The following is a 24,572-nucleotide window of genomic DNA, read 5'->3' as shown; positions in this document are numbered from 1 at the left end:
CCGGCAGCCCTGGTCCGGGCCCAGCCTATGGGGGCGCTGGGCGCTGTCACGTGGCCCTGGAGCCCCCGAACGCTGCCTGCTGCGGAGCTTGCAAGAGCCGGACCGAGCCGGGCCGGGGGGACTGTGTGGAGGCGGGTAAGGACCCCCCCCACCCTGGGGATAACGTGGTGGGGGGATGCAGCGCGGAGCATGCAAAGGGTCTGGAGGCGGCGGGAGGGGGGGTGCAACGTGCAAGATGGAAAAGGGGCGGTGCAGTGGAAATCGAGGGGAAAATGGGGCTCCATCCTTCGGGGGGCTGGGGAGGGGGGCGTCGAGAGGGTGCAGCTGGGGACGGAGGGCCATATGGCCCCGGCAGCACAGGCGTCTCCGCTGAGAGCTCCGAATCTCCGATCCTGACACATGCACCCTTGCTACCGAGTGCGCCCCCCCCCCCACACACTGGACGCCGTGCGGGTTCGCTTCCAAGTAAATTTGCATAGGATCCTGCTGTGCGAAGCAGTGGGAGGGGGCTCCCCCTTGATGGTGATGGCAGGGGTCCGTGGAAAGAGAGGCTGCTGCTGTGGCAGGGTCATAATGGTGCGTGGGACAGCAAGGTGTGGTGGGAGAAGGGGAGTTGTGGAGGCTGGAAGAGGAGCAGCTACAGCCGCAATAAAGGGGCTCGGGGGTCAAGAACAAGCACTGGGGGGTGCGGGTTGGATCTTAGGAGGAGGTGGTATCTGCGTGCACGGGGTCCATAGCTGTCAACTTTTCCCTTTTCTTCCGAGGAATCCTATTCGGAATAAGGGAATGTCCCTTAAAAAAAGGGAAACGCTGACAGCTATGACGGGGTCTGGTCGGGGTTTAGCGCGGCTGCGAGGTGGGAGCGGGTCTGCGGGTTCCTGGGTGCCCCCTTGGAGCAATAGCAGGAATAAGTCCTGCCGAGGGTGGTGTTTTTGCAGTGGGTTGCCCCGCTGGGTTGTGAAGCACTGGGTGAAGTGTTGTAGAGAAGGGAGTACTGTAATCAGCGCCCATGGATGTCAGGTAGGGAAGCTTAAGTTTCAGACTTTGAAGGGGCCACTGAGTGTTGGACAGCTGGCCATATAAGCTAGACTAGAGGACACTAGTGTGAGAGAGCTGGGGGTGCTCCACAGATTAAGGGGTACCTGGTGCAGTTTGGGTGCAGAAAAGGAGAGAGATTCGACTGGGCGGGTAAGAGCAAGGCTGGCAGTGGTGGCTTTGGGGAATAGGGTGCTGGGGGTGCACCCTGAGATAATGCAGAACTGGGTGGAGACTTCCAGGTATCTAGCGAAGGTCTGCTGATGGGAGGGTGAGTGTGAAGCTCAGGGGCAACAGGGATGTGAGGAAGGTAAGAGCCACTGGGCAGCAATTTTGGGATATACCAACCAGTGTTTTGGATGGAATTGGTTGCTCTTGGGTTCTCTGATTCATATTGTGCCATGAGAAAGACAGGAAGCCCACTGTACACAAGTAATAGATTGTTTACTGCTTAACCCCACCTTGTTGGATTTACAGTGAGGGTAGTAAAAGGCTGGATTCCCCACCTGTCTTTTGAACCCATGTTTACAGCTCAAGTGCGGATGCTAATAATCTTTGAATCTTGCTTCCTTTTAATATCATGTAATCATTTTAAGCTATTGTGAATGTGGAACTGGGGATGGATTCTGAATGAGTTTCACTGGCGTGATGATGTGTGTAAACTTTGTAAGTAACACAGGACTCTTCCTCAGAACCAATGTCCTGTAAGAGTGATAGAAGCATATCAGGTTTTCTGCTTTTTCATTCTTTTTTCGTTTGGACACAAACTTGAAGATAACTACTGTGTGTTTCTCTTATTTATTTTTCTTAACCCGGGTTCCCAGCATCCAGCATGAGGAAGATTCCAGTATGACTTGCAAGTTTACATCCAGCATTATAACTTCTAGTCATTCCTATATTGCTTCTGTTTTTTTTTGGGGGGGGTTCTGTAAAAAACGTTTTGGCTATTGTCTTATTGTCTGTTCTGCTTGTGGTGTGGACATTGTCTGCTAAGGAGAATCCCATGGCTTGAAAGAGTATTGTAGGACAATTCACTGCTAGAATGGTTGTCTTAATGTCTGTTCCAGGCTGTTTGTGGGGACAAGAGATGGGGTTGGTGCTGACTTTGTGAAGTATTGACAGCTGTCAGCTGTGGTGAAAGTGAACTGTCCAATTCCTTGTACACAACTGGGGTTAGATGTGCTTTCCTTTAGTGTGGCGATGAATGTGCCATACTGTTATTACCAGCGGTAATAACAAATGAGAGATGGGGCCCTGATTTTCCTCAGGTGCTTGGTTTTTTGAGGAGTTTTAATTTTAAAGAGAGCAAGAATGAGTGTGTGCACGCTTAATGTTTAAGCAGGCGTATTCCTTTGCTTGACCTTGCTTCCTCTCTTATCCGTAGCCATCGAAATTCAGCCTTCGTGCAGCTGGCATGGCGCATCAGATTGTCTCTCAGGCTGACCTGATTTTTCCAAAAATGAAGCAACTGCACTTCCTGGTGGCTTCTGAACACTCCGTGCTCTGCCTGAGCACCAGTTCTGTATGCAGTTCTTAATTGCAAATGTTCATGCTTTGCTTTGCTTTTGCTTCTCTTCCCCCTTGCCCTTATTCTCTCTCTCTCTCTCTCTCTGAACTTACTGTCTCCTGATTATTAATGATTAAACCCCAGATTTGATGTTGGGGAGGAATGTGGAAAGGGAGGAGGAGCAACATCTGTAGAAGATGGTATGTTTAAATAGAACAGAAAGCACATGAATTTTTCTACTAACCTCCTGATGTGCAGCATTTCTGCCTGCTGTCGCTCCCCTCCCTCCACTGGCTCTCACCTGCCCGCAAAACCAAAACTCCATTTACATTTGCCATCTAACTGGTGACCATGATAACCTTTTTCAGCAGGGGGCTGGTCCACCGTCCCTCAGACCATGTGGGGGGACCGGCCTTGAACAAAAAAATTAATGCATTCCGTGTGCTGCGCTGGCTCGCCAGATGCAGCTTTGTCACGCTGGCCACGTGACCCGGAAGTGTCTCCGGACAGCGCTGGCCCCCGGCCTATAGATGTGAGATGGGCGCACAAACCCCAGAGTCTGTCAAGACTGGCCCGTTCGGGCAGGGGTACCTTTACCTTTACCTTTATGCCCCGCAAATAACCCAGAGACGCGTTTGAAATAAAAGCACACATTCTACTCATGTAAAACCACGCTGATTCCCGGACCGTCCGTGGGCCAAATTTAGAAGGCGATTGGGCTGGATCTGGCCCCTAGGTTGCCTATCCCTGCTCTAGTGTTTCTGATTCTGTTAATATCTTTGTTAGTGACTATCCGGGTCAGTGAAATTTGTTAATGCTGTAGTTTTATCATTACATGGCCTGATGTCTAGTAAGCTTATGTCAGTTGTCAGTTGGTATGTAAAAATGTCCTCTGGCTAACCCAGTAGTGAAGCTTTGCAAAACATTCTAGGCCACGAATGGCTGGTGCAAAGGTGTGTGCAGGACTGCTAGCGCAAGGATTGCATTTTCAGTTGTGCTGACTGCCACATCTTATTTGCTCAATCTTGGTTCAATGGAATTTTGGGATGTTTACAGTTCTGTGCTATAACCAAGTTAGGGGCTGTCCGTCAGCAAGAAATCATGACTCAATATATTTTGGGTATTCTTGAACAATTGGTATCTATAGGCACTGTTTTTGATCCCACCATGTGACAATCCTCTGGATAGCAAAATACTTAAATGTTGGGGCAAGACCACCACAAATGCAGATGTTCTGTTGCTACTAAATCTCATTCCCAACAAACCTATTTGTTTGTTTTTTTAAAAAATGTTCATTATCTTGTTAGATATCAACAATATGGTAACTTCTCTTTTAAATTAACACACATTACTGCTACTCCAGAGAAGACAATTTACGTTTGTTTTCTTCAATAGATGAAAACTATTAATTTCATTAATAATAATTAAATTTCATTCATTTTGAAAAGGTTCTTTAAAATACTATCCTTTCTGTAAGTCTTTATCTGTGTTATATAAAATATATATAAATAAAAAAAATACCAATCCCCTGGTGCTTGCTTAATTTTCCAAAACCTAATTATTTCATTCTTTAAAACATTTGGAAATTTCTGAAACCTGCCTTGAAATTGCCCCCTCTGACCTGGAAGCACTGCCCCATAATCTCAGAAGTCTAGATGGGTTTGAGGTCATTCACTTAGGAGGAAAATGTACTTTGTGTGTATAGGAATACAGGGTTGTCACCTTAGACTCCACCTTGATCCATCTAGCTCAGTATTGGTTATACTCCAGAGTTTCAGACAGGAAACAGCCTCATACAGAGACTTCAGGGATTGAATCTGAGACATTCTGCATGCAGAGCAGACACACTGAATTTCATCACGTATTCCTCAGGCCTGGGGTGGGCCGAGGAAAATAGGTTCCAGGGGAAAGTCCCGCTCAAAATTAACCCCTAAGTGTACATTATAAGCATACCCAACAAAACGAGCAAGGGGCAAACAACCATTTTTACTGGGAAGTAAGTGTCACTGTTTGTAACAGCATTTGCATTCAAGTAGGTGTGCTTAGGATTATATCGTTAGCAAGAGGGGACAGCTGAAGGGCATTCAGTGTGCTTTAGGAGTGGATTTGGATGGAATAGTCATTATTACTTAGATTGCGTAGTGTAGCCAGCATGGTGCCCGGCCACAGCTGTTCTGAACTGCAAGTCCCATCATTTTGTAGCTTAATCCATGTTAGTTGGGAGTTCTAGTTCAGAACATCTGGAGGGTACCATCCTGGCTATCCCTGCATATGCTTTCTCCAGCATGGAGCACAGAGTGATATACATAGTGTTGTGCATATGTGTGTGGGCTGTTCTCCCATCTTATCGTCACAACAGGACTTGGAGTGAGTTCAGCTAAGAGGCATTGAACTTTGGATTTGAACATTGAACTGTTCTGTCAAGATCTGAGATCTGTGTGCGCTGCAGTGGCCTTCCACAGAGTTTTCAGGCATGTTTTCTGATTAGCGTTTGGGAGATTGGCAGGGCTGAGTGCAATGGAACAAACTGAGAAAAAATATCTGGTTTGGAAATTGATTTTTAAAAAATGTTTCCTCCTGCGAAATGAGAGCAATTGCCAAGAGCTTAAAAGGAGGCAATGCAATCAGGATTTTTTTGGGGGGTGGTGTTGCTGTTGCGTGTGTGTGTGTATCTTTAGAAATTTGTGGTGCTGTAGAAATGGCTGCTCACACCACCTGGTGACTATCAAGGTAGGAGTCATGTCTCTTTAAGAGGGATGCAAAGGACAAGATGGAGTTTTTTGGTTTGGGGACCTGCTGGATACAAAGGGAGAGATGTCAATGAGAATGGGTGAAGCTGCGTGATTTGGATAGAACAGCCTTCACCTTGGAATTGTATTCTTTTTTTAAAAAAGAAAAGATATGCAAAGGCTTTCTAAATGGATCCCATGTTCCTTTTTAAAGGGAAAAATAATAATATTCCAGCAATAACACCACGGGGCCTTTTTCCATGCAGTGAGATATCCAGTTCCTATGTGTGTCCTCACAAGGGCTACTGTCAGCATTGGGACCTCCTGGCTTTTTGCCAGCATGAAAGGATAAGAGATGGATATGGGATGGTGTTTGATGGCTGTCGATAGCATCTGCCTCACTGCAGTTGATCCTTGCGTACAAGGTAGCAGCTCTGGTATCTTTGACTGAAATGGCTTCTGTTGATGTAGATTTTGCAAGTTGCACAGAATTGCTCACTGGCCGGCATTAAAATGTGCCTCATTCTCTTCTGACTAGAGAGTGAAGGTCTGGCTAACAGGTCAAATGTTACTTGCTCTGGGTACCTGATGATTTTTGCGCCCAGTCAAAGGGGTCAAGTCCCTCCAGAGCCTCTGCCACTGCCATTGGAAGTCCTTGCTTCTTTTCGCCCATTTTCATTGGCATAACCCCTCCACCTTTCTCTACAGCAGTGGTGTTTGTCTTCAGCTAATAACTGCCTGCAAGTAGGAATGTCCATCTAGTCTGCCACTGTAGTTTTAAAAGCATCTGTCATGCATTGCAGGAGGTTGGACTAGATGACCCTTGGGGTCCCTTTGAAATATACAGTTCCATGATAATAGTTGCTAGTTTCTGTCTCTTAACAGTGGATGGTCACATTTCCTCAGAAGCTCAGGAATGGGCCATAATTAGGGCCGGATGATATCTGGTTTTCAACCTCACAATACAGCCATATCTTGGGTTACAGCCGCTTCAAGTTGCATTTTTTTTTGGATTACAAAACCCAGAAGTACCAGAACAGGTTACTTCCGGGTTTTGGTGGTTGCACATGCGCAGAAGCGCCAAATTGCAACCCGCGCATGCGCAGATGTGGGTTGCGAACGTGCATCCCGCATGGATCACGTTCGCAACCCGAGCGTCCACTGTATATCACCAGCTAAACATTTCAATATATCACGACGTCTGAAATAAGGATGGAACTATGTAGAGGCGAACAGAGCTTAGACCTTCCTTGATCCATTGACTGGAATGTGATGTGACTATATAGCAACACAAGTTGTGACAAACTTAAATGAAGGTCGGTTTAATTGCTGTCTGTCTAAAAGAACCCCCCCCCCAATAAACTTTTTCTTGAAAGGTGAGATACAAATGTTGTATAGTCACGGCTGGAGCTCTGAGAACCACCGTTGCTCGGCCCCTGCTCCTGCCCACCTAGCAGTTTGAAACCACGTCCAAGTGCAAGTAGATAAATAGGTAGCGCTCTGGCAGGAAGGTAAACAGCATTTCCGGGCGCTGCTCTGGTTCACCAGAAGCGGCTTAGTCATGCTGGCCACATGACCCAGAAGCTGTACGCCGGCTCCCTCGGCCAATAAAGCGAGATGAGCACTGCAACCCCAGAGTCGGCCACAACTGGACCTAATGGTCAGGGGTCCCTTTACCTTTACCTTATACAGCTGATGGTCCTCTTAAGCAGCCAATCTTCAGGGTGGGCGTATCCACCCTCCCACATCACTGCTCCTGGAGGGGCTTTGCCAAGCATTTTCTTCTTCTTCTTTCTAACAAAACAAATATTTGTAAGCAGGATGCTTGTTCTCTCTGAACTTTATTCTATAGCTGGCGGGGGGGGGGAGAGATGGCTGTATTGGCTTGAAGAATAATGAGAGCAGGCATCCACATTATAGTGCTTATTTCATGTATTTATATGGCATAACCTATGTATATGGGACTTCATGTGGAAGGGCTGTAGCTTTGCTTTGCATGCAAAAAAGTTCCAAGTTTAATCCCTGATAACTCCTTGTGAGGCTGGGAAATAGCCAGGTGCCCTCTTGAAGTTTTGGACTACAATTCCTATCAGCCTCAGCCATCATAACCAATAGCTAGGGATGATGGGAGTTGTAGACTAACCTGTTCTGGAGGGCCCCAGGTTGAGGAAGGCTAGTATAGACTTTTCTAAGCTAGGTGGACTGATGATCTGATTCTTGGTACAAGGTAGCTTCCTACAGGTTTGATAAGCCCTTGCCAGAAGAAGAAGAAGAAGAAGAAGAGGAGGAGGAGGAGGAGTAGTTTGGATTTGATATCCCGCTTTATCACTGCCCTAAGGAGTCTCAAAGCGGCTAACGTTCTCCTTTCCCTTCCTCCCCCACAACAAACCCTCTGTGAGGTGAGTGGGGCTGAGAGACTTCACAGAAGTGTGACTGGCCCAAGGTCACCCAGCAGCTGCATGTGGAAGAGCGGGGAAGCGAACCCGGTTCCCCAGATTACGAGTCCACCGCTCTTAACCACTACACCACACTGGCTCTCTCAAGGGGTCGATAGTCTAAAAATAGAAGCAGAGAAATGTGGTCAGGGGTAAACAGGACAATATGTTATTACTGCAGTTGGATTTTTTAATGTAGAGCAGGCTTCCTCAACCTCGGCCCTCCAGATGTTTTGAGACTACAATTCCCAGCATCCCTGACCACTAGTCCTGCTAGCTAGGGATTGTGGGATTTGTAGGCCAAAAACATCTGGAGGGCCGAGGTTGAAGAAGCCTGTTGTAGAGTATTGGAACTAAAGGGTTGTTCATAAGGAGAGCCTTTCTGGATAAACCAAAGTCTCATCTGGTCCAGTATCCTGTCTCTCACAGTGACCAACCACATGTCTATAAGAAGCCTGTTACCAGGGTATGAGATCCAAGGTCCAAAGACACATGAGGCAGATCTGATTCTGATCAATGCCTGGATGAGTGACTAGTTTTGGAACCACCACTGCCTTGGGTTCTATGGCAGGTGGAAAGCAAATATAAGTGAGTAAAATATTTGTTATGTCCCACTTGTGTTCCCCCAGCAACTGGGGGCAATACTGAGGTTGTTATGACTATCTTGACTTGCAGTTCCAGTGCCAAAGGTTCAAGCAAGACAGCAGCACTTCATGCTCAGTGTGCTCGTGATCCTAACAGTCGTCATATTGCACTTTCATTCTCCTTTAGAAGCAGATGTGGGGCCTCTTTCACTCCTTTGCTGAACATCTAATGGGAATGTCATTCTGCACACTCACCTGGTGTGAAGGGCTGGCCACTCTCAGGGATGTGAAAGGTTTTCTTGCCAGCCAGGTGTTGAAATATGGAATTGGCCTTGACTGTGCATTTAAATGTCACCTTCTGCTCTGTATCTCTATTTTCTTTAAAAAAAAACACACCCAAGACCCCTGTGTTTTTTTAATGAACCACTGTGCAGTCAGTTGGTGGTGGTCTTTTACAGTACCAGCCGACGCTTAAGAATTGGGACTCAGGTGTGAGAGAAGCCTGATGATGTACCACGTCACTGTGCATCTAAACACATTATACATTCTACTTTGGCCCGCTTTCATTCTAAAGGAGATTCATTGTTGTTGATTCTGTGCCCCTCTGGTCTGTGCCCAATCCTGACCTCAGTTTGCCCAAAGCCAATTTATCAGCACATCTCTGTTTCTTCTAGCTCTTTTCCTTTCCTCCTCTTTTTTTGCTAGACCTCTTTGTTGATATATACGGTATATTCATATTGTAAGGTCTATGGGGCAGGAACCTCTAGTTTTGCTTGTGCTGCTCTTTAAGGCACCATGTAAACAGTTCCATTATATAACAATAGCTTCTTAGAATCATAGAATCATAGAGTTGGAATAGACCACCAGGGCCATCGAGTCCAACCCCCTGCCAAGCAGCAAACACCATCAGAGCACTCCTGGCATATGGTTGTCAAGCCTCTGCTTAAAGACCTCTTGGCTTATCTGACCCTTGTGATTTCTTCACATGCAAGACCATGACTTAGAATCATAGAATCATAGAGTTGGAAGAGACCACAAGGGCCATCGAGTCCAACCCCCTGCCAAGCAGGAAACACCATCAGAGCACTCCTGACATATGGTTGTCAAGCCTCTGCTTAAAGACCTCCAAAGCAGGAGACTCCACCACACTCCTTGGCAGCAAATTCCACTGTCGAACAGCTCTTACTGTCAGGAAGTTCTTCCTAATGTTTCGGTGGAATCTTCTTTCTTGTAGTTTGGATCCATTGCTCCGTGTCCACTTCTCTGGAGCAGCAGAAAACAACCTTTCTCCCTCCTCTATGTGACATCCTTTTATATATTTGAACATGGCTATCATATCACCCCTTAACCTCCTCTTCTCCAGGCTAAACATGCCCAGCTCCCTTAGCCGTTCCTCATAAGGCATCGTTTCCAGGCCTTTGACCATTTTGGTTGCCCTCCTCTGGACACGTTCCAGTTTGTCAGTGTCCTTCTTGAATTGTGGTGCCCAGAACTGGACACAGTACTCCAGGTGAGGTCTGCAGATGGGTTCTTGGCGTAGCAGTATTTGAGCAAGGAGGAGAAATGTTTCTACTCATAGGGTGGGATTAATGAGTCCGGGGTTCAGGTTTGTGTCTTACAAATGACATTAGCAGGCTGCAAAACTCCCCGCTGCTTTGTTTCCAGGGAGGATGACTCATGGTCTGGGCAGCAAAAACTTTTGAGGTACCCGGACACTCAGTGTTAAGAAATCTTGACACTCATGTTCCTTTCCTGTGCAAGGTGACGCCTAAATGCTTCTTGCTGTTTCCAAGTTTGTTTCTAGAAGTTGGAAACCATTTCCTAAGATGGGCTCACAAGTTACCGGTACCATCCTGTGAACAAAATGTTGCTGGTCAGGGTGACATGGCAGGACTACACAAAAAGTTCAGCTTGAAAGAAAGGTGCTTTTCAACCAGTGTGTCGTGGCCCCCTGGGGTGCCTTGAATGATGGTCAGGGGTGCCGTGGGCAACCCTGGCCTCTGTCCCTCTTTCTTTCCCTCCCTCCCTCCTCTGATGCCCTCTTGCCTCTCTGCCTCCCAAAGGCTTGTGTGGCTGTTTGTTGCAGCAGCCCTCCAGTGAATGGTGCCTCTCTTTGGGGTCGGGAGGGGGCAGCTCAGAGACCTAGACAGCAGCAGCAGTTGCCCGGAGGACTCCCAAGGAGAGGGGAGAGGAGAGGGTGTTTGAAAAAGGGCGAGAGGCTGCCAGCTCTGTGAGCAAGGGGTGGGGTGGGGTTCCTGAGCCCCACAGGGGTGCCCCAGAAAGCATGTAGTTGGTCAAGGAACCCATGGACCCCAAAGGTTTAAAACCTGCTGTATTGCTACCCATATGCCATAGTTGGTTTCCCTCCTTTGCGCCCCTCCCCGCAGCACCACTGGAACCACTGGGTGTCCTACTGGCTTAGTGTCTATAGAGCCTCTCCCTGCTGGTGAGGAGGCTAAATAAAGACCTTCCTGGATGCTCAGATAAGGGCATTTAAATGCCTGAAATGCTGACAGGCAAAGAGGTGGGTGTGGGTTTACACTTGCTTAAAATACTACCACTGAGTGGTCTGAACCACGGTTGCATTTTGGAGAGCTTTGCATCTTTTAATGGAAACAGTGCCTCATTCCCCCGCTCCGTAATAAAAATGATGTGGTTTAAACATTTCCACTTGATTCTTGGCCCTTTGTACCCTTCTCAATATGCCCTTCACTGGGTACGTAGAAGCCTTCCCTTTCCTTTCTCACTAAAAATAATAACGGATCATTAGACTTTAAAGAAAAAATTAACCAGGTGGGCGTTGCTGTTGCTTTCTTCCCCCTTTTCTACCTTTATTTTTGGTGAGTGTGCCTGTTGCCTTAGGCAAGATTTGAAAACTTAAATTCTTTTTATAGAAATAATGCTTTAAAAAAGCACCCACACATTTTTTCCACACAGCTGTAGAACCAACTGTGCTTTGGAGAGTTGGCTTTCTGGAGGTGGTGGAGAGGAAGGAGGGAGGGAGAGAGAGAGAGAAAGAAAGAAAGAAAGAAAGAAAGAAAGAAAGAAAGGGGATGCAGAGAGAATAAGAGCTCCGGCCAACCTTTGCTACCAAACTCTGTTCCTTAGGCCAGAGGAAAAGTCACCTGAGATGCTGTTGAGCCTTAGCAGGGCATCTGGTAAGGTACTTAGCAAGGCTTATGGGCAGCGCACTTTTCCTGCAGACATCTTCCCCCCCCCCGCCCCTCCCAAGCTGTCTGAATCTTGAGCTGCCTCTGCAAGGGTTCTTGCAAAGAGAAGATTAGAAGGCCAACTGACCTGACTGTTGTCTCCCCATGCTCTTGCCTTCATAGGCTGGTTAATATTTGGAAAGGAACCAGTATAATGGGTAGCTCAGTGATGTTAATATGTACTTTAAAGATTTGGGTCCACATTTGCAAAAATGCTGATTTATTTGTATAGATGCAGATGTTGACTTTAAATGCCACAGAAGGCAAGCCAACAAAATGTCACACCGAGATCACCCCAGGTAAATTATGCTAATTTGCACCCCTCTTCAGATTACAGTGGTGTCTTAAGTTACAAACACCTCGGGTTACATACTCTGCTAACCCGGAAGTAGTACCTTGGGTTAAGAATTTTGCCCCAGGATGAGAACAGAAATGGCACAGCGGCAGGAGGCCCCATTAGCTAAAGTGGTATTTCAGGTTAAGAACAGTATCAGGTTAAGAACGGACCTCTGGAACGAATCAAGTTCGTAACCAGAGGTACCACTGTACTCCCACTTTTCAGTTGATTTGCTGCAATGAATGTCCAAATCAATTCCCCTACAATTGCCCCCATCCATCACCCCCAAATAAACTCTAGTCAGCCGGCTTAAATTATTTCCCCCAAATAAATATACAGTGGTATACCTCCGGTTAAGTACTTAATTCGTTCCGGAGATCCGTACTTAACCTGAAACTGTTCTTAACCTGAAGCACCACTTTAGCTAATGTTGCCTCCTGCTGCCGCCGCGCCGCTGGAGCATGATTTCTGTTCTCATCCTGAAGCAAAGTTCTTAACCTGAAGCACTATTTCTGGGTTAGCGGAGTCTGTAACCTGAAGTGCATGTAACCTGAAGCGTACGTAACCCGAGGTACCACTGGACTACCCAGTAACCAAGACCACCTCCACTGAATTTCTCCTGAATTCATTTCACACACAGAAGCTCTTGAGAGACTTGGAAGAAGATTCAGGGTTCATGCCCCATAGTTCTGACTCAAGCAGCATTCCTGGGGTCCCTTTACTCCCACACTGCAGAGGCAACCATTTTGCTCCCATAAGGTTATATATTATTGCCTTCGGATTCTGTTCTTCAGTGATTGTTTTGCACTAACCTGACAAATTTTGAGGGTCCATGTCATATTAAAGTATATCCCACCTATTCTGCTACTGGATGGGAATCTAGCAGGTTAGCATGGCCCTGGTGCAAATTTCTCTTCTTCTGTGAAATCCCTAAGACACCTTAAGCTAAAGCACATTCTCCTACTTCTCCCTCTTCATTTCTCCCTTGTAGTGTTCAGAATAACAATACTGGTCTACCTTAGAGGGCTGTTGTAAGAGTTACTTCAATTCAGTAAAGTGCTTTAAACATTCTAAATGTCATTTGCTAAATGATACTTGCCTGACACTTTCATATTTTCAGAGCATTTCATATGCACTACCTAATCATAATACTTGCAGCAACTGTGTAAAGTAAACCGGTATTATTACTGTCCCTCCTTATATTGCAAATGGGAGGGCTGAGGCTGGGGGGAGAGAGTGACTTGCCTAAGGCCACCTGTTGAATTAATAGCAGAGATGAAGTTTGAACTGGGGAAATTTGTACCTTGGACTCCTTGCCACTGTGCCACACTAGCTCACTGTGTCACTCAGGAATGGGGTTCCCTTTCAGCCCAGTGGGCCAGACCTGCGTCTTGCCCTTTGTAGGCCAACTTTGACAGCAAGGTCGGACCACCCACCTGCCACTCATAATAATGACCCCAGGTGGTTTGTGCCACCCAACTGACAAAGTAGGGAGTGAGTACTGCTTACGCAGAATTGAACTCTCTGTGCATCAGTTGATGTGCAGGGAGTTCAGTCATGCTTTCTGTAGCCCCATCTCTACCTGTGTCACACCTGATGTCAGGTGGTTACAACCTAAGGAAAACATCCTTGCAGGCTAAATGGGGAGGCTGGAGGTGGCTGGAGGTTACCCACCCCTAAAGTAAGTGTTAAGTGTTGTTGTGTTTATTATTACGGGGTTATATAGATGCTTAGGAATATGAAATGGCTTTTAAGTCATGGAAACAATATTAGAAACTCAGATACATAACCCAGGTGCCAAATGGCTCCATAAACCAGGGTTACAGTCACCAAAATGGAAGGCCTAGTTGCTATTTTGGGGCCAAATGGTTTGGAAGTCGTATTATCCGATAGGAATTTTTGGTTCCTGAAATTTGTTTTGATTGTGCAGATAAAATACCATGGATAGAAGTCTACAGGATGTGTTGTTAATGTGTGGAAACAGACAAGATCCAAGGATCCCCAGGCATGCACCTCCGGATAGTGGAGACATTGGGCACTATCCTGGCATCCAGGCATCTTCATTTGGTTGCAAGTGGCTGATAGCCAGGTGCAAAATGCACCTAGCAAATTTCTAATGCTGCCAGTTTACTGCAATGTGTGTTCACACATGTATGCTTCCTTTTTATTAAAACTTTAAAACATTTATACACTACCTCACCTGTAGTAGAAGCACATGGCAAACTTGATTTAAAATGAAGCACAGTAAAACTTCCAAAACAAATGGGGTGGTGCCTAAATGAAATCTCCAAGCCTGCCTTGCCTCCCCGCCCCCAGGCAGTCAGCCCTTTCTTCTCCTTTGCTTCTCCCACCTCCTTTGACTGGAATGGACTTTGCTTCTGTATGGCTCATGCTGCCACTTTTTTTGCAGGGGGCAGGGAGATGTCGACTGCTGTTCCTCCTCCTCCTCCTCCTCCCCATGCCGGGAAGAAAGCATATTGGGCCTCCAATCCCTCCTTGCGTTTAGGAGGGTGGTGACATTAGAAAAGGGCACTCTAGCTAACTGTTTCTGGCCAGGAGGCTGCAAGTTGGATCAGGCCCAAGACCCCAGTGGTCCAGCATCTTTTCTCAGAAGGGCCAACCAGAAGTCCAAGGGGAAACCAGTAAATAGGATTCAAGCACAATTAGGATTCTTGTGGTTTCCAGCATCTGGTGTTCAAAAGCATGGCTGCCCCCCAACGATGGAGGCAGAGCATAGCCGTCATGGCTAGTAGCCACCAATAGCCCTCTCTGAATTTGTACAACCCTCTTTTAAAGCAATCTAGGTTGATGGCCGGGACGCGGGTGGCGCTGTGGGTTAAACCACAGAGCCTAGGACTTACTGATCAGAAGGTCGGCGGTTCGAATCCCCGTGACAGGGTGAGCTCCCGTTGCTCAGTCCCTGCTCCTGCCAACCTAGCAGTTCAAAAGCACGTCAAAGTGCAAGTAGATAAATAGGTACCACTCTGGCAGGAAGGTAAACACCATTTCCGCGCACTGCTCTGGTTCGCCAGAAGCGGCTTAGTCCTGCTGGCCACATGACCCGGAAGCTGTACGCCGGCTCCCTCGGCCAGTAAAGCGAGATGAGCACCGCAACCCCAGAGTCGTCTTCGACTGGACCTAATGTTCAGGGGTCCCTTTACCTTTACCTAAGGTTGATGGCCACCACTGCTTCTTGTGGGAAGGAGTTCCATAGTTTAACTATGTGCTGTGTGAATAAATATTTCATTTTATCCGTCCTAACTCTTCCAACATTCACCTTCCTTGGATGTGCGTAAGTTCCAGTGTTATGAGAGAGGGAGTAAAACATTTCTCTGCGCACTTTCTGGATGCCATGCATAGTTTTATAAGCTTCTATAATGTTGCTACGTATTCACGAAAGAGTCCCAAATGCTTCAACCTTTCCTTATAAGAGAGTCTCTCCATCCCATGGATATACTAGTCTTTGCTTTGCCTGTGCTCCTCCTACTCTCAGGCAAACCGTGTGTCCTCAGGATCATAGCCAACAGCAAAGAAGTGGTAAACTACCAGCAGAAACGCATTCCCTGTCCATTCACATCAGCCTGGGGTCAAGTCCTTACACCAAGTCTTGTGAGGAGTGTGGCTCTTGGCAGTGGTACTGGCGTTTTGGCTTCTGTTGATGTTCTTGGTCAAGCCGGAATTCCTATCCTTATTCCAGCAGTGTATTGGGCAGAGCTGGGAGTTGCCAAAACCATCAAGCTGCCGTGTTGCCCAGTTGTATTTAATTGCTTGTGCTCATAAGCTGGAAATTGTGGTACAACCAGTTCGTTAATTTATGGCTGTTTGTGGTATGTTCATCTTTAGTGACTTGTCAGGAAAAATAATGGGCCTGCGCTGCCGGCGTGGAATTCCTAGGGAGGGAGATCACTTCAGGACCCTCTCGTTCCTTTGGGGAGATTCCCTTCCTCCTGCTTGTAGACTGCTCTCTCTCTCTCTGTGTGTGTGGGGGATGATTTAGAGCCGTTCTTGCATGTTGTGGTTTTGGCTTGCTTAGTCATAAAGAGCCTTTGGTTGCTTCCAGTGATTGACATAACAAAATGTAAATTATATGCTGTTTTACTAGGCACTAATTCATCCGTTTTGAGGTTTATATGTCAGGAAGGCTCAGGGCTGCTCATTACAGTGGCTTTTCTCTCCAATGTGTCATTTTGTGCGGAAGAAACATTTATATTAAATTGTGTAATTTTTTTTTTTGGAGGGGGATGGATGGAAGAAAACACATGACACCCCTAACTATAAAGTTTGTTTTTCCATTGTGAGGTTTCACTACTGTTTGTGTGATTTCTAAATATCATTTAAGAGAGCTTAGGGCTGGTTTTCACCTAAAGGGCTTTATGAGGTCATTTATTGAGTACAATGGTACCTCGTGTTACATACGCTTCAGGTTACATACGCTTCAGGTTACAGACTCCGCTAACCCAGAAATAGTGCTTCAGGTTAAGAACTTTGCTTCAGGATGAGAACAGAAATTGTGCTCCGGCAGAGCAGCAGCAGCGGGAGGCCTCATTAGCTAAAGTGGTGCTTCAGGTTAAGAACAGTTTCAGGTTAAGAATGGACCTCTGGAACGAATTAAGTACTTAACCTGAGGTACCACTGTACTTGTTAGGAACACAAGAACATCCTTTTTGGATCAGACCATGTGGTCCAGGGCTGAGACTCTCATGTCCATCCAAATGTTGTCAGGTTTCCAACTTGCAGCAGCCTCAGCCAACATAACCAATGGTCAGGGATTGCGATCTGTCAGTGCCTGTGGGGCCACAGGTTATCTACTCCACTAGCAGCCAACAATGGCCAGCCAGTGTTTCTTAATAATAATAATAATAATAATAATTAATAATACACAGCTTGACCATGAAAGTTTGTTTCCGGTACCTAACATTTAGAAGTATCCTGCCTCTAAAAATGCAACTTAAAGTCTTGGCTACCATGAACAAGAACTACTGATAAGAGGACAGATCTGGCAATTTCTCCTGCCTTTTCTTAAAGACTTAAGAAGAGCCGATGGTTCATCTAGGAGAACACGTTTTTCAATAGTGGCCTCCTAGGTACCTCTGGGAAAATGGTCCCCAACCTTTTTGGTATGGCGACTCACACATACAAACTTACTCAGTATGGTGACCCATTGATTTAACATGAATTTGGATCTTAGGTCTTTGACAACTTGATTTTACCAGTAAGTTAGCTTCTATCATTACTTGAAGCAAAAATTCCCAATATATGTGGAATTGGTTGAAGTATTTATAGTACTTTACTTACAAAATCATTCACAGTTTTGTGTATGGGAATGTTAAGACACCTTGCTAACATTCAGTTGCAAATGCCAACTTAGCAATATAATAAGCCACAAATCAAATCACAAATCAAAAAGTTGTAAGGGTTGTAAACAGTAGTTATTTTGGGCCTACTTAAGCCACTTGCCGGAGGCTTTGCAACCCACAGGTTGGGAAATACTGTTCTAGGAAGCTCTCAGGCAAGGCCTAAAGCAACAGCCCTCCTGAGCAACAAGTCTCGACAGTGAAACAAGCCCTATTGTCAGGTGGAGGAAAAGCTGCCTCAGGCAGCAGTAGGCCTGGGTGATGTATCAATACATCATCCAGGACCAGTTGGAAGGCCAGATCGCGATGGCAATTACCTGATTTTTCACCTGGTGGTACATTGCAAATGAGGCTTGCCAGCCAGCCGGCACCTTCTCTGGCCAAGCAGGTGGGCTGCGTCCTTGCTCCCTGTACAGGGTGCTGGTGGTGGCTTCACCCCAGCGCCTTGTAGGACCGGTGCTCCTCCCTCCCTCCTCGCACCGGGCACTGGCAGCGAAGCGATAGCAGCTTCACCCTGGTGCCCTGTGGGGCCGGGGCCGGTGCTCATTCCTCCTATCTCCTCGTACTGGGCACAGGTGATGATGGAAGTGACAGTAGCTTCAACCTGGAGTCTCTTGGCCTGGGGCCGGGGCTCCGTGCTCTTGCCTCTGCACACCAGGTACTGGTGGAGGCAGCTTCGACCTTGTGCCTCGCCTGGGCAAGGGGCAGTCTTTTATGTGGTCCAGGACACCTTGTTTGTGTGTGCGGTGTCATGTCTGCCCAGCCTTGTGATCTCCTCTCCCTTGGTGTTCCCCAGGAGTGGGGCCAATACTGTAGGGCTGTAGTGATATATCTTGGCGGCTTCTCTTCAACTTATTTCCTTCCTGCTCCTTATTTGAGACATCGTGATTTATCACTATTGCGATGTTTAAAGGTAAAGGGGCCCCTGACCATTAGGTCCAGTCGTGACCGACTCTGGGGTTGCGGCGCTCATCTCGCTTTACTGGCCAAGGGAGCCGGCGTACAGCTTCCGGGTCATGTGGCCAGCAGGACTAAGCCGCTTCTGGCGAACCAGAGCAGCGCACGGAAACGCCGTTTACCTTCCCGCCACAGGGGTACCTATTTATCTACTTGCACTTTGATGTGCTTTTGAACTGCTAGGTTGGCAGGAGCAGGGACCGAGCAACGGGAGCTCACCACGTCGCGGGGATTCGAACCGCCAACCTTCTGATCAGCAAGTCCTAGGCTCTGTGGTTTAACCCACAGCGCCACCCGATGTTTAGCTGGTGACAAATTACAGTGTTGAAAAACTGATGTTGCCCGGCAGTAGATGCTGGGGGTGCAGAGCAATAGCAAAGTGTTGGAGATACAGCTCTGTATATTGTGTACTTGGGTACTGCGGACGATACTGTCCTGGTTACCAGTGTTGAGCATAAGAAGAATCTGTTGAATCGGGACAGTGGCCTTTGTAGTCCAGCATGCTGTTCTCACAGTGGCCAACTAGATGCCTCCAATGGGCCTGAGCTCAAGGGCCACTCTCTGTCCTTTGGCTTCCAGTCACTGTGGTTCAGAAGCTTTACCTCCTCTGGCTGTGGAGACAGAGCGCAGCCACCGTGGCCGGTAGCCATTGTGTGCTGCATGAAGAAGTACAGTCATACCTCATGTTATGTTTCCTTCAGGTTGAGCGTTTTCAGGTTGCGTCCCGCGGCGACCCGGAAGTACCGGAAAGTGTTACTTCCGGGTTTCGCCGCTCGCACATGTGCAGACGCTCAAAATGACGTCATGCGCAGAAGCAGCAAATCGCGACCCGCAGACACAGGTTGTGTTCTGCTCATGTTGCGAATGGGCCTCTGGAACGGATCCCATTCGCAACCAGAGGTACCACTGTACTTTCTTTTGTCTGCCCTGAATCCTCCAACATTCAGGTTCCTTCCATGTCCACGAGTTCTAGTGTTACACAAGAGGAAGAAAACCTTCTCTATCCACGTTCCATGCATCATTTCACGCTTCCTTCGTGGCACCTCTTACCCACCTTTCTCTAAACTGACAAGTTCCAAGCGCTGTCACCTCATTTCTCCTTGGGGAGTTATAGCATCCTCTCAAAGTAACATTAAACTGGTAGTCCAGTCAGCTTCTGTTTCTGAAATGAATAGGAGTGGCACCATCTTCTTCTTTGACTCGAGCAGAAAAAAGGCTTAGGCTTAGCCCTGCCTGTCTACCTGGATGAGGAATTCCAAGGCTTTTCTGCCACACATTTTGATGTTCCCGACCCCCCCCCCTCTTTTCACTTCTGTTTCCTGAGAATTCTGCACTCCAGCCGTATCTGCAGATCTGATGTTGGCAATCTTTTGTGCTTAGGTAGGGTTCAAGGGGCAGCTTCAGAACCAGGAACTGTCAAATAATAGGTGTTCTGTGGCTATTTTAAAGTTGACATTGCTGCCTTGATGTTGTGATTCTTGCTTTCCACTTTTCTCTCCTTCCTTGGGTGTGGTTTAATTTTTATGCCGGCCACTCCAGAGAGTTGGAAAAAGCATAAAGGTAAAGGGACCCCTGACCATTAGGTCCAGTCGTGACCAACTCTGGGGTTGTGGCGCTCGTCTCGCTTTACTGGCCGAGGGAGCCGGCGTACAGCTTTCCGGGTCATGTGGCCAGCATGACTAAGCCGCTTCTGGCGAACCAGAGCAGCGCACGGAAACACCGTTTACCTTCCCGCCGGAGTGGTACCTATTTATCTACTTGCACTTGACGTGCTTTCGAACTGCGAGGTTGGCAGGAGCAGGGACCGAGCAACGGGAGCTCACCCCGTTGCAGGGATTCGAACCGCCGATCTTCTGATTGGCAAGCCCTAGGCTCTGTGGTTTAACCCACAGCGCCACCGAAAAAGCATATTCACCTATTAAATAAATAAATAAGAATCTTACCTCTGCTATTAAATCTGCAAGGTAGCCTTGGAAAAACTCCCTGTTCTGGGGGGGGGGGGGATATAATGCTTCCCTACTTCACAGGATTGTTGTAAGCATTGTGGAAAAGACATGTAGTGTGCTTTGAGTTCTCAAAAATTGCTATTAACCTCACTGAATGGCCCCATTAAAAACCTGTATATGTGACTACAATAAAATTGCATTGAGATAAGCAGTCCGTAACGAGCCTTGAATTTATAGGTTGTCTGAGGAGGCTGGATCAGCCAAACAACCATCTTACAGCTGCTTTCTCCGCTCTGTTTTATTGGCAGCTGCAAATGAGGGCTATGTCGCGAAGCTTTGCTGCTGGTGATTCCTTTCTGCCAAACGGAACTATCATGGATTGTTAATTATTGGCATTGGCTTCTGCACAGTGGGCGTGGGAGAATCTGGGCACTCACTCACGCTGTGCTTAAAGTAGTCTCTTGAGTCCTTGGTGCGCATCGGTGATGGACAGAGGTTATTCTCGGGTCAGTCCTTCTGGCCTCGTCAGAGTAATGGTGTTGCCACAGATTGCAGCTGCCTGTTTGGGAGCCCCCGGAACACCTGTGATGTCATAGCTCTCAGGATCTGTGCAGTTAACTAACTTAGGAAGCTGGGGGACAAATGTTTCCTGCTACAGCTGACAAAAAAGATTGACTGGTAGTGACCACATGGAACCTGCATCAGGTGACGGTCTTAAGATGGGATGTGAGGAGGTAGCAGGCATTCGAACAAGACTGTTGTTAGGTGCTTGCTTATACAGGTGAAACTCAAAAAATTAGAATATCGTGGAAAAGTTCCTTTATTTCACTAATTCAACTTGAAAGGTGAAACTCATATATGAGATCGACTCATGACATGCAAAGCGAGATCTGCTTCTACTTCTCAGAGGTCCAATCTTGCTCAATTTGCAATCCTTGTTTTGCTGATTTCCTTGAATATTCTAATTTTCTGAGATTGTTAATTTGGGGTTTTCATCAGCTGTATGCCATGATCATTGCAATGATAACAAATCAAGGCTTAACATATCTCGCCTTGCATGTCACGAGTCTATCTCACATATGAGTTTCACCTTTCAAGTTGAATAACGGAACTCAAGGAACTTTTCCACGATATTCTAATTTTTCAAGTTACAGATAGGTAGCCGTGTTGGTCTGCCATAGTCAAAATAAAAAAATTCCTTCCAGTAGCACCTTAAAGACCAACTAAGTTACAACAGTGTGTATCTGAAGAAGTGTGCATGCACACGAAAGCTCATACCAAGAACTAACTTAGTTGGTCTTTAAGGTGCTACTGGAAGGAATTTTTTTATTTTGACTAATTTTTCAAGTTTCACCTGTACAAGTTTCATGTGGCGCTTCAGGCTGCTGTGACCTAGGAGCATGCAATGGTTGATTCCTTATTGTCTGATTGGATGCAGACAGCCTGCCTTCGCCACCAGACAACTTTTCCTCTGCTCCACTTTCTAGCTGATTAGCATCTAATCTGCTGAAGAGAGCTCTGGAGATTGCAAACCATTTTTGTGACATTTTGGTGGGCTTAGCAAGGATGTTATGGATTTGGATGTTTTCTTATAGGCCGACACTTGGGGGGGGGTAAGAAAGTGATTGTGTTTGTGGGTGAGAAAGATTATACTTCATGTCTGTGTGTGCGCACAGAATTGAATGGAGGATGTAAGAATGTTAAATCCAGGTCTCGTGCTTATTTTATATTGATGTTTAGTTCTCTGTCTGTCCAGGAGAATGTGTGTTCTGCATTCCTCTTAGTGCCCACCTTGTTAACTGCAGCTATATTAGCATTATATGGAAGACTTACAGTGGCGGTGGGGGGGAGGGAACCCTCTCCATGTAGCAAACTTCCAGACCCAGATGGTGCTTCTGCCGCAATCAACCAGTTGACCAGGGGAATGATCTCAAAGCGGCCTCTAAAAGTTGGCTGATGTCCTGTACATCTCATACATTTCTCTTAACTTGGGGAGAGTTCTGTTCTTAGTGGAAAGTATCATGATTGTGTATTTCTGGGAGAATCACTCTCTATTTAGCAGCAGCTCTTGGAAATTGCTCCATTACCGCAGCAGCCGAGGTGTGCCGCCGCAAATCATGCATGGGGAGTTGGTGTTTGCATTCTGGTGAGATGTTTCCTATTGCTCTTTTGGAAAGCTCTGATGAAATTGTCTTGTCTGGGGTGGCTGTTCCATACACAGCTGTCAACCATCCCTTTTTTTGCTGGAAATTCCCTTATTCCAGCGCAGTTTCCCGCTGCTATCCCGGATTGTTAGCTATCCCGTAGACTGTCCCTGGGACAGGTGAGGCTGCTGATCCTTTATTTTCGAGGCTGCTGATCCCTTATTTTCAAATCTGAAAGAATTAAGAATTAAGTGGTCTCGCTTGGAACACCCTGTGCCACCACCAGCCTTTTTGTATATTGGTGATGTAAATGGCAAGGACTTTGAAGGAGAGAAGGGCAGGAGGGTTTGCTTGCTAGGCAAGACGGTGGCTTAGCTTTCAGCCGGCCTGCACTTGCACTTTTTCTGCTGTGCTTTGATAGTGCAAGTTACCTGTGCCTAGTACTTGTCAGCCGGCAATGCGTCTACCCCCCCCCATGCCATGGCTGTGCACCAGAAACTTGATCACCCAGATTCTCTTCTCGGGAGAGGGATAGCAAAGCAGCTGCACAGTGAATTCTCTGGCTCTCTAGTGGCGTATAACGTCTTCAGTCCCTGTACTCTTATCACATCTGCATATGTCATTGATTTTGAGGGCTCATCACTACAGTCTTTAGGAGTGAATTAGCAACCAAACTGGTTCAGGACTCAACTCCTCACAAGTGGTTTGCTAGAGGGTGGGAGGCAGCTGTATCAGGGCATCTAACTCAGCAGAGTAGGATGATAAGAAGTCAGGTTTTTTTTTATTTAAAAAAGGATAGGATAGGATAGGATTGATGTGGCTTAGCTTTTGTTTTTTCCTTACATTTAATAAATCAGCTTCTTCTTCCTGCAGCACATGTCACCCTGCGGAGGGATGCGGCATCCTGTGCATTGTATGATACGGGCTTAGATGACTGAACTCCGTACATAGTTTGATGTTGTATGATTGTTTATTAAAAACCAATAAAATAGATTGTAAAAGAAAGAACTCATTCAGTTGGGGGCCCACCACGTTTGCGGGTGGAGAGATGGTGTTTTTTACTGGCAGTTTTTTGTGTGAAATTCTTCTCTGGATGAAATTTCCATGAAACCAGCAATATTTAAAAATGGATATTTGGGCTTGGGACTTTTGTGGGCTGCTGTGTAGGGGTTGTTTGGTGTGCGAGAGACTTTTTAAAAAATATCTCCCACTAAAGGGGCCTCAGAAGTTCACTGTTTGAGAAGGGAAGGGTATTGTTGTTTTTTTGCAAGGGTGGCTGTATGTCAATTTTTTTTTTTTTTAGCATCCTCCCCCATAAAGACATCACAGTGATTGAATGAATTTTTGGGAAGTGAGCTCTCCCTGCCCCTTGCAGCTTAGCTTTGCAGAAACTTCTGCAGTGCTGAGCAAAACCGATTGTGCTTCCTGCACTGAACTACAGTACATGCTGCCTTGCAGCAGCGCCAAGGAGTGAGCCGAGAATGAGCCCTGGCAGTCTTCTCCAGCTGCTCCAATGCTGCAAAACAGGAGCAGGCCTTGCAGGATAAATGCATGCGCTTGTGCATGGTGTGGGGAATGGATGAGCCCCCCAAATGCAGCTGGGCAGAAGGCAGGCACGTTTTCCTGGCAGAAGAGGAGGTGTGATTGTGAAGGATGGGTTTAAATATGCAGTAACAGTAATTAAACTCTTAATCGAGAATTCTGTCACTTGTATAGTACCATCAAACTGCTTTGCTGCTTTTCCAGAGTGCAAGTGGACAAATCTGTGCCCTGTGGGGTTTGCAATCTATAATTTGATACAGGGGAGATAAAAGAGGAAGGGGAAGGAAATTGAGGCAGGTGAAAAAGCAGGAATATTAAGAATATTATTGTCGTTGTCTTTAATATTTATTGCATTTATATCCCACCTTTTTCTTCCAAGGAGCTCAAGATGGCATACGTGGTTCTCCCCCTCTTGGTTTAATCTGCACAACCACCCTGTGAGGGAGGTTAGGCTGAGAGGCAGTGACTGGCCCAAGGTCATCCAGGGAGCTTTATGGGCAAGTGGACATTTGAACCCTGGTCTCCTGAGCCTCAGCCTGACACTCTAATCACTGCACCACTTTGGCTCTCTGTGTTTCTTAAGTTTATACAGTGGTGCCCCGCAAGACGAATGCCTCACAAGACGGAAAACTCGCTAGACGAAAGAGTTTTCCGTTTTGGAGGTGCTTCGCAAAACGAATTTCCTATGGGCTTGCTTCGCAAGACGAAAATGTCTTGCGAGTTCCTGCTGGTTTCCCCCCCCTTTCCCCCCTTTTTCTAAGCCGCTAAGCTGCTTATCAGCTGATCTGATCAG

At 46.8% G+C, this 24,572-nt stretch overlaps 1 protein-coding gene across 5 annotated transcripts in view; it reads left to right on the top strand.

Moving 5' to 3' along the window:
• The first annotated feature begins 29 nt into the window (after positions 1-29).
• Positions 30-24,572, top strand: part of STRBP (spermatid perinuclear RNA binding protein) — a 120,074-nt gene continuing 95,531 nt past the window's right edge. For 3 of the 5 annotated variants that reach the window (XM_082208886.1, XM_082208885.1, XM_082208888.1), the window contains exon 1: positions 31-135. The gene's annotated coding sequence lies outside the window, so the exon portion shown is untranslated. Of the gene's footprint in view, positions 136-24,572 lie in introns of all 5 variants that reach the window. The other 2 variants (XM_082208889.1, XM_082208887.1) reach the window with 2 other exon arrangements.

This window comes from Podarcis vaucheri (assembly GCF_965113315.1).
Source record: "Podarcis vaucheri genome assembly, chromosome: Z".
Classification (NCBI taxonomy): Eukaryota; Metazoa; Chordata; class Lepidosauria; order Squamata; family Lacertidae; genus Podarcis; species Podarcis vaucheri.
This window is presented reverse-complemented; position numbering and strand designations above follow the sequence as displayed.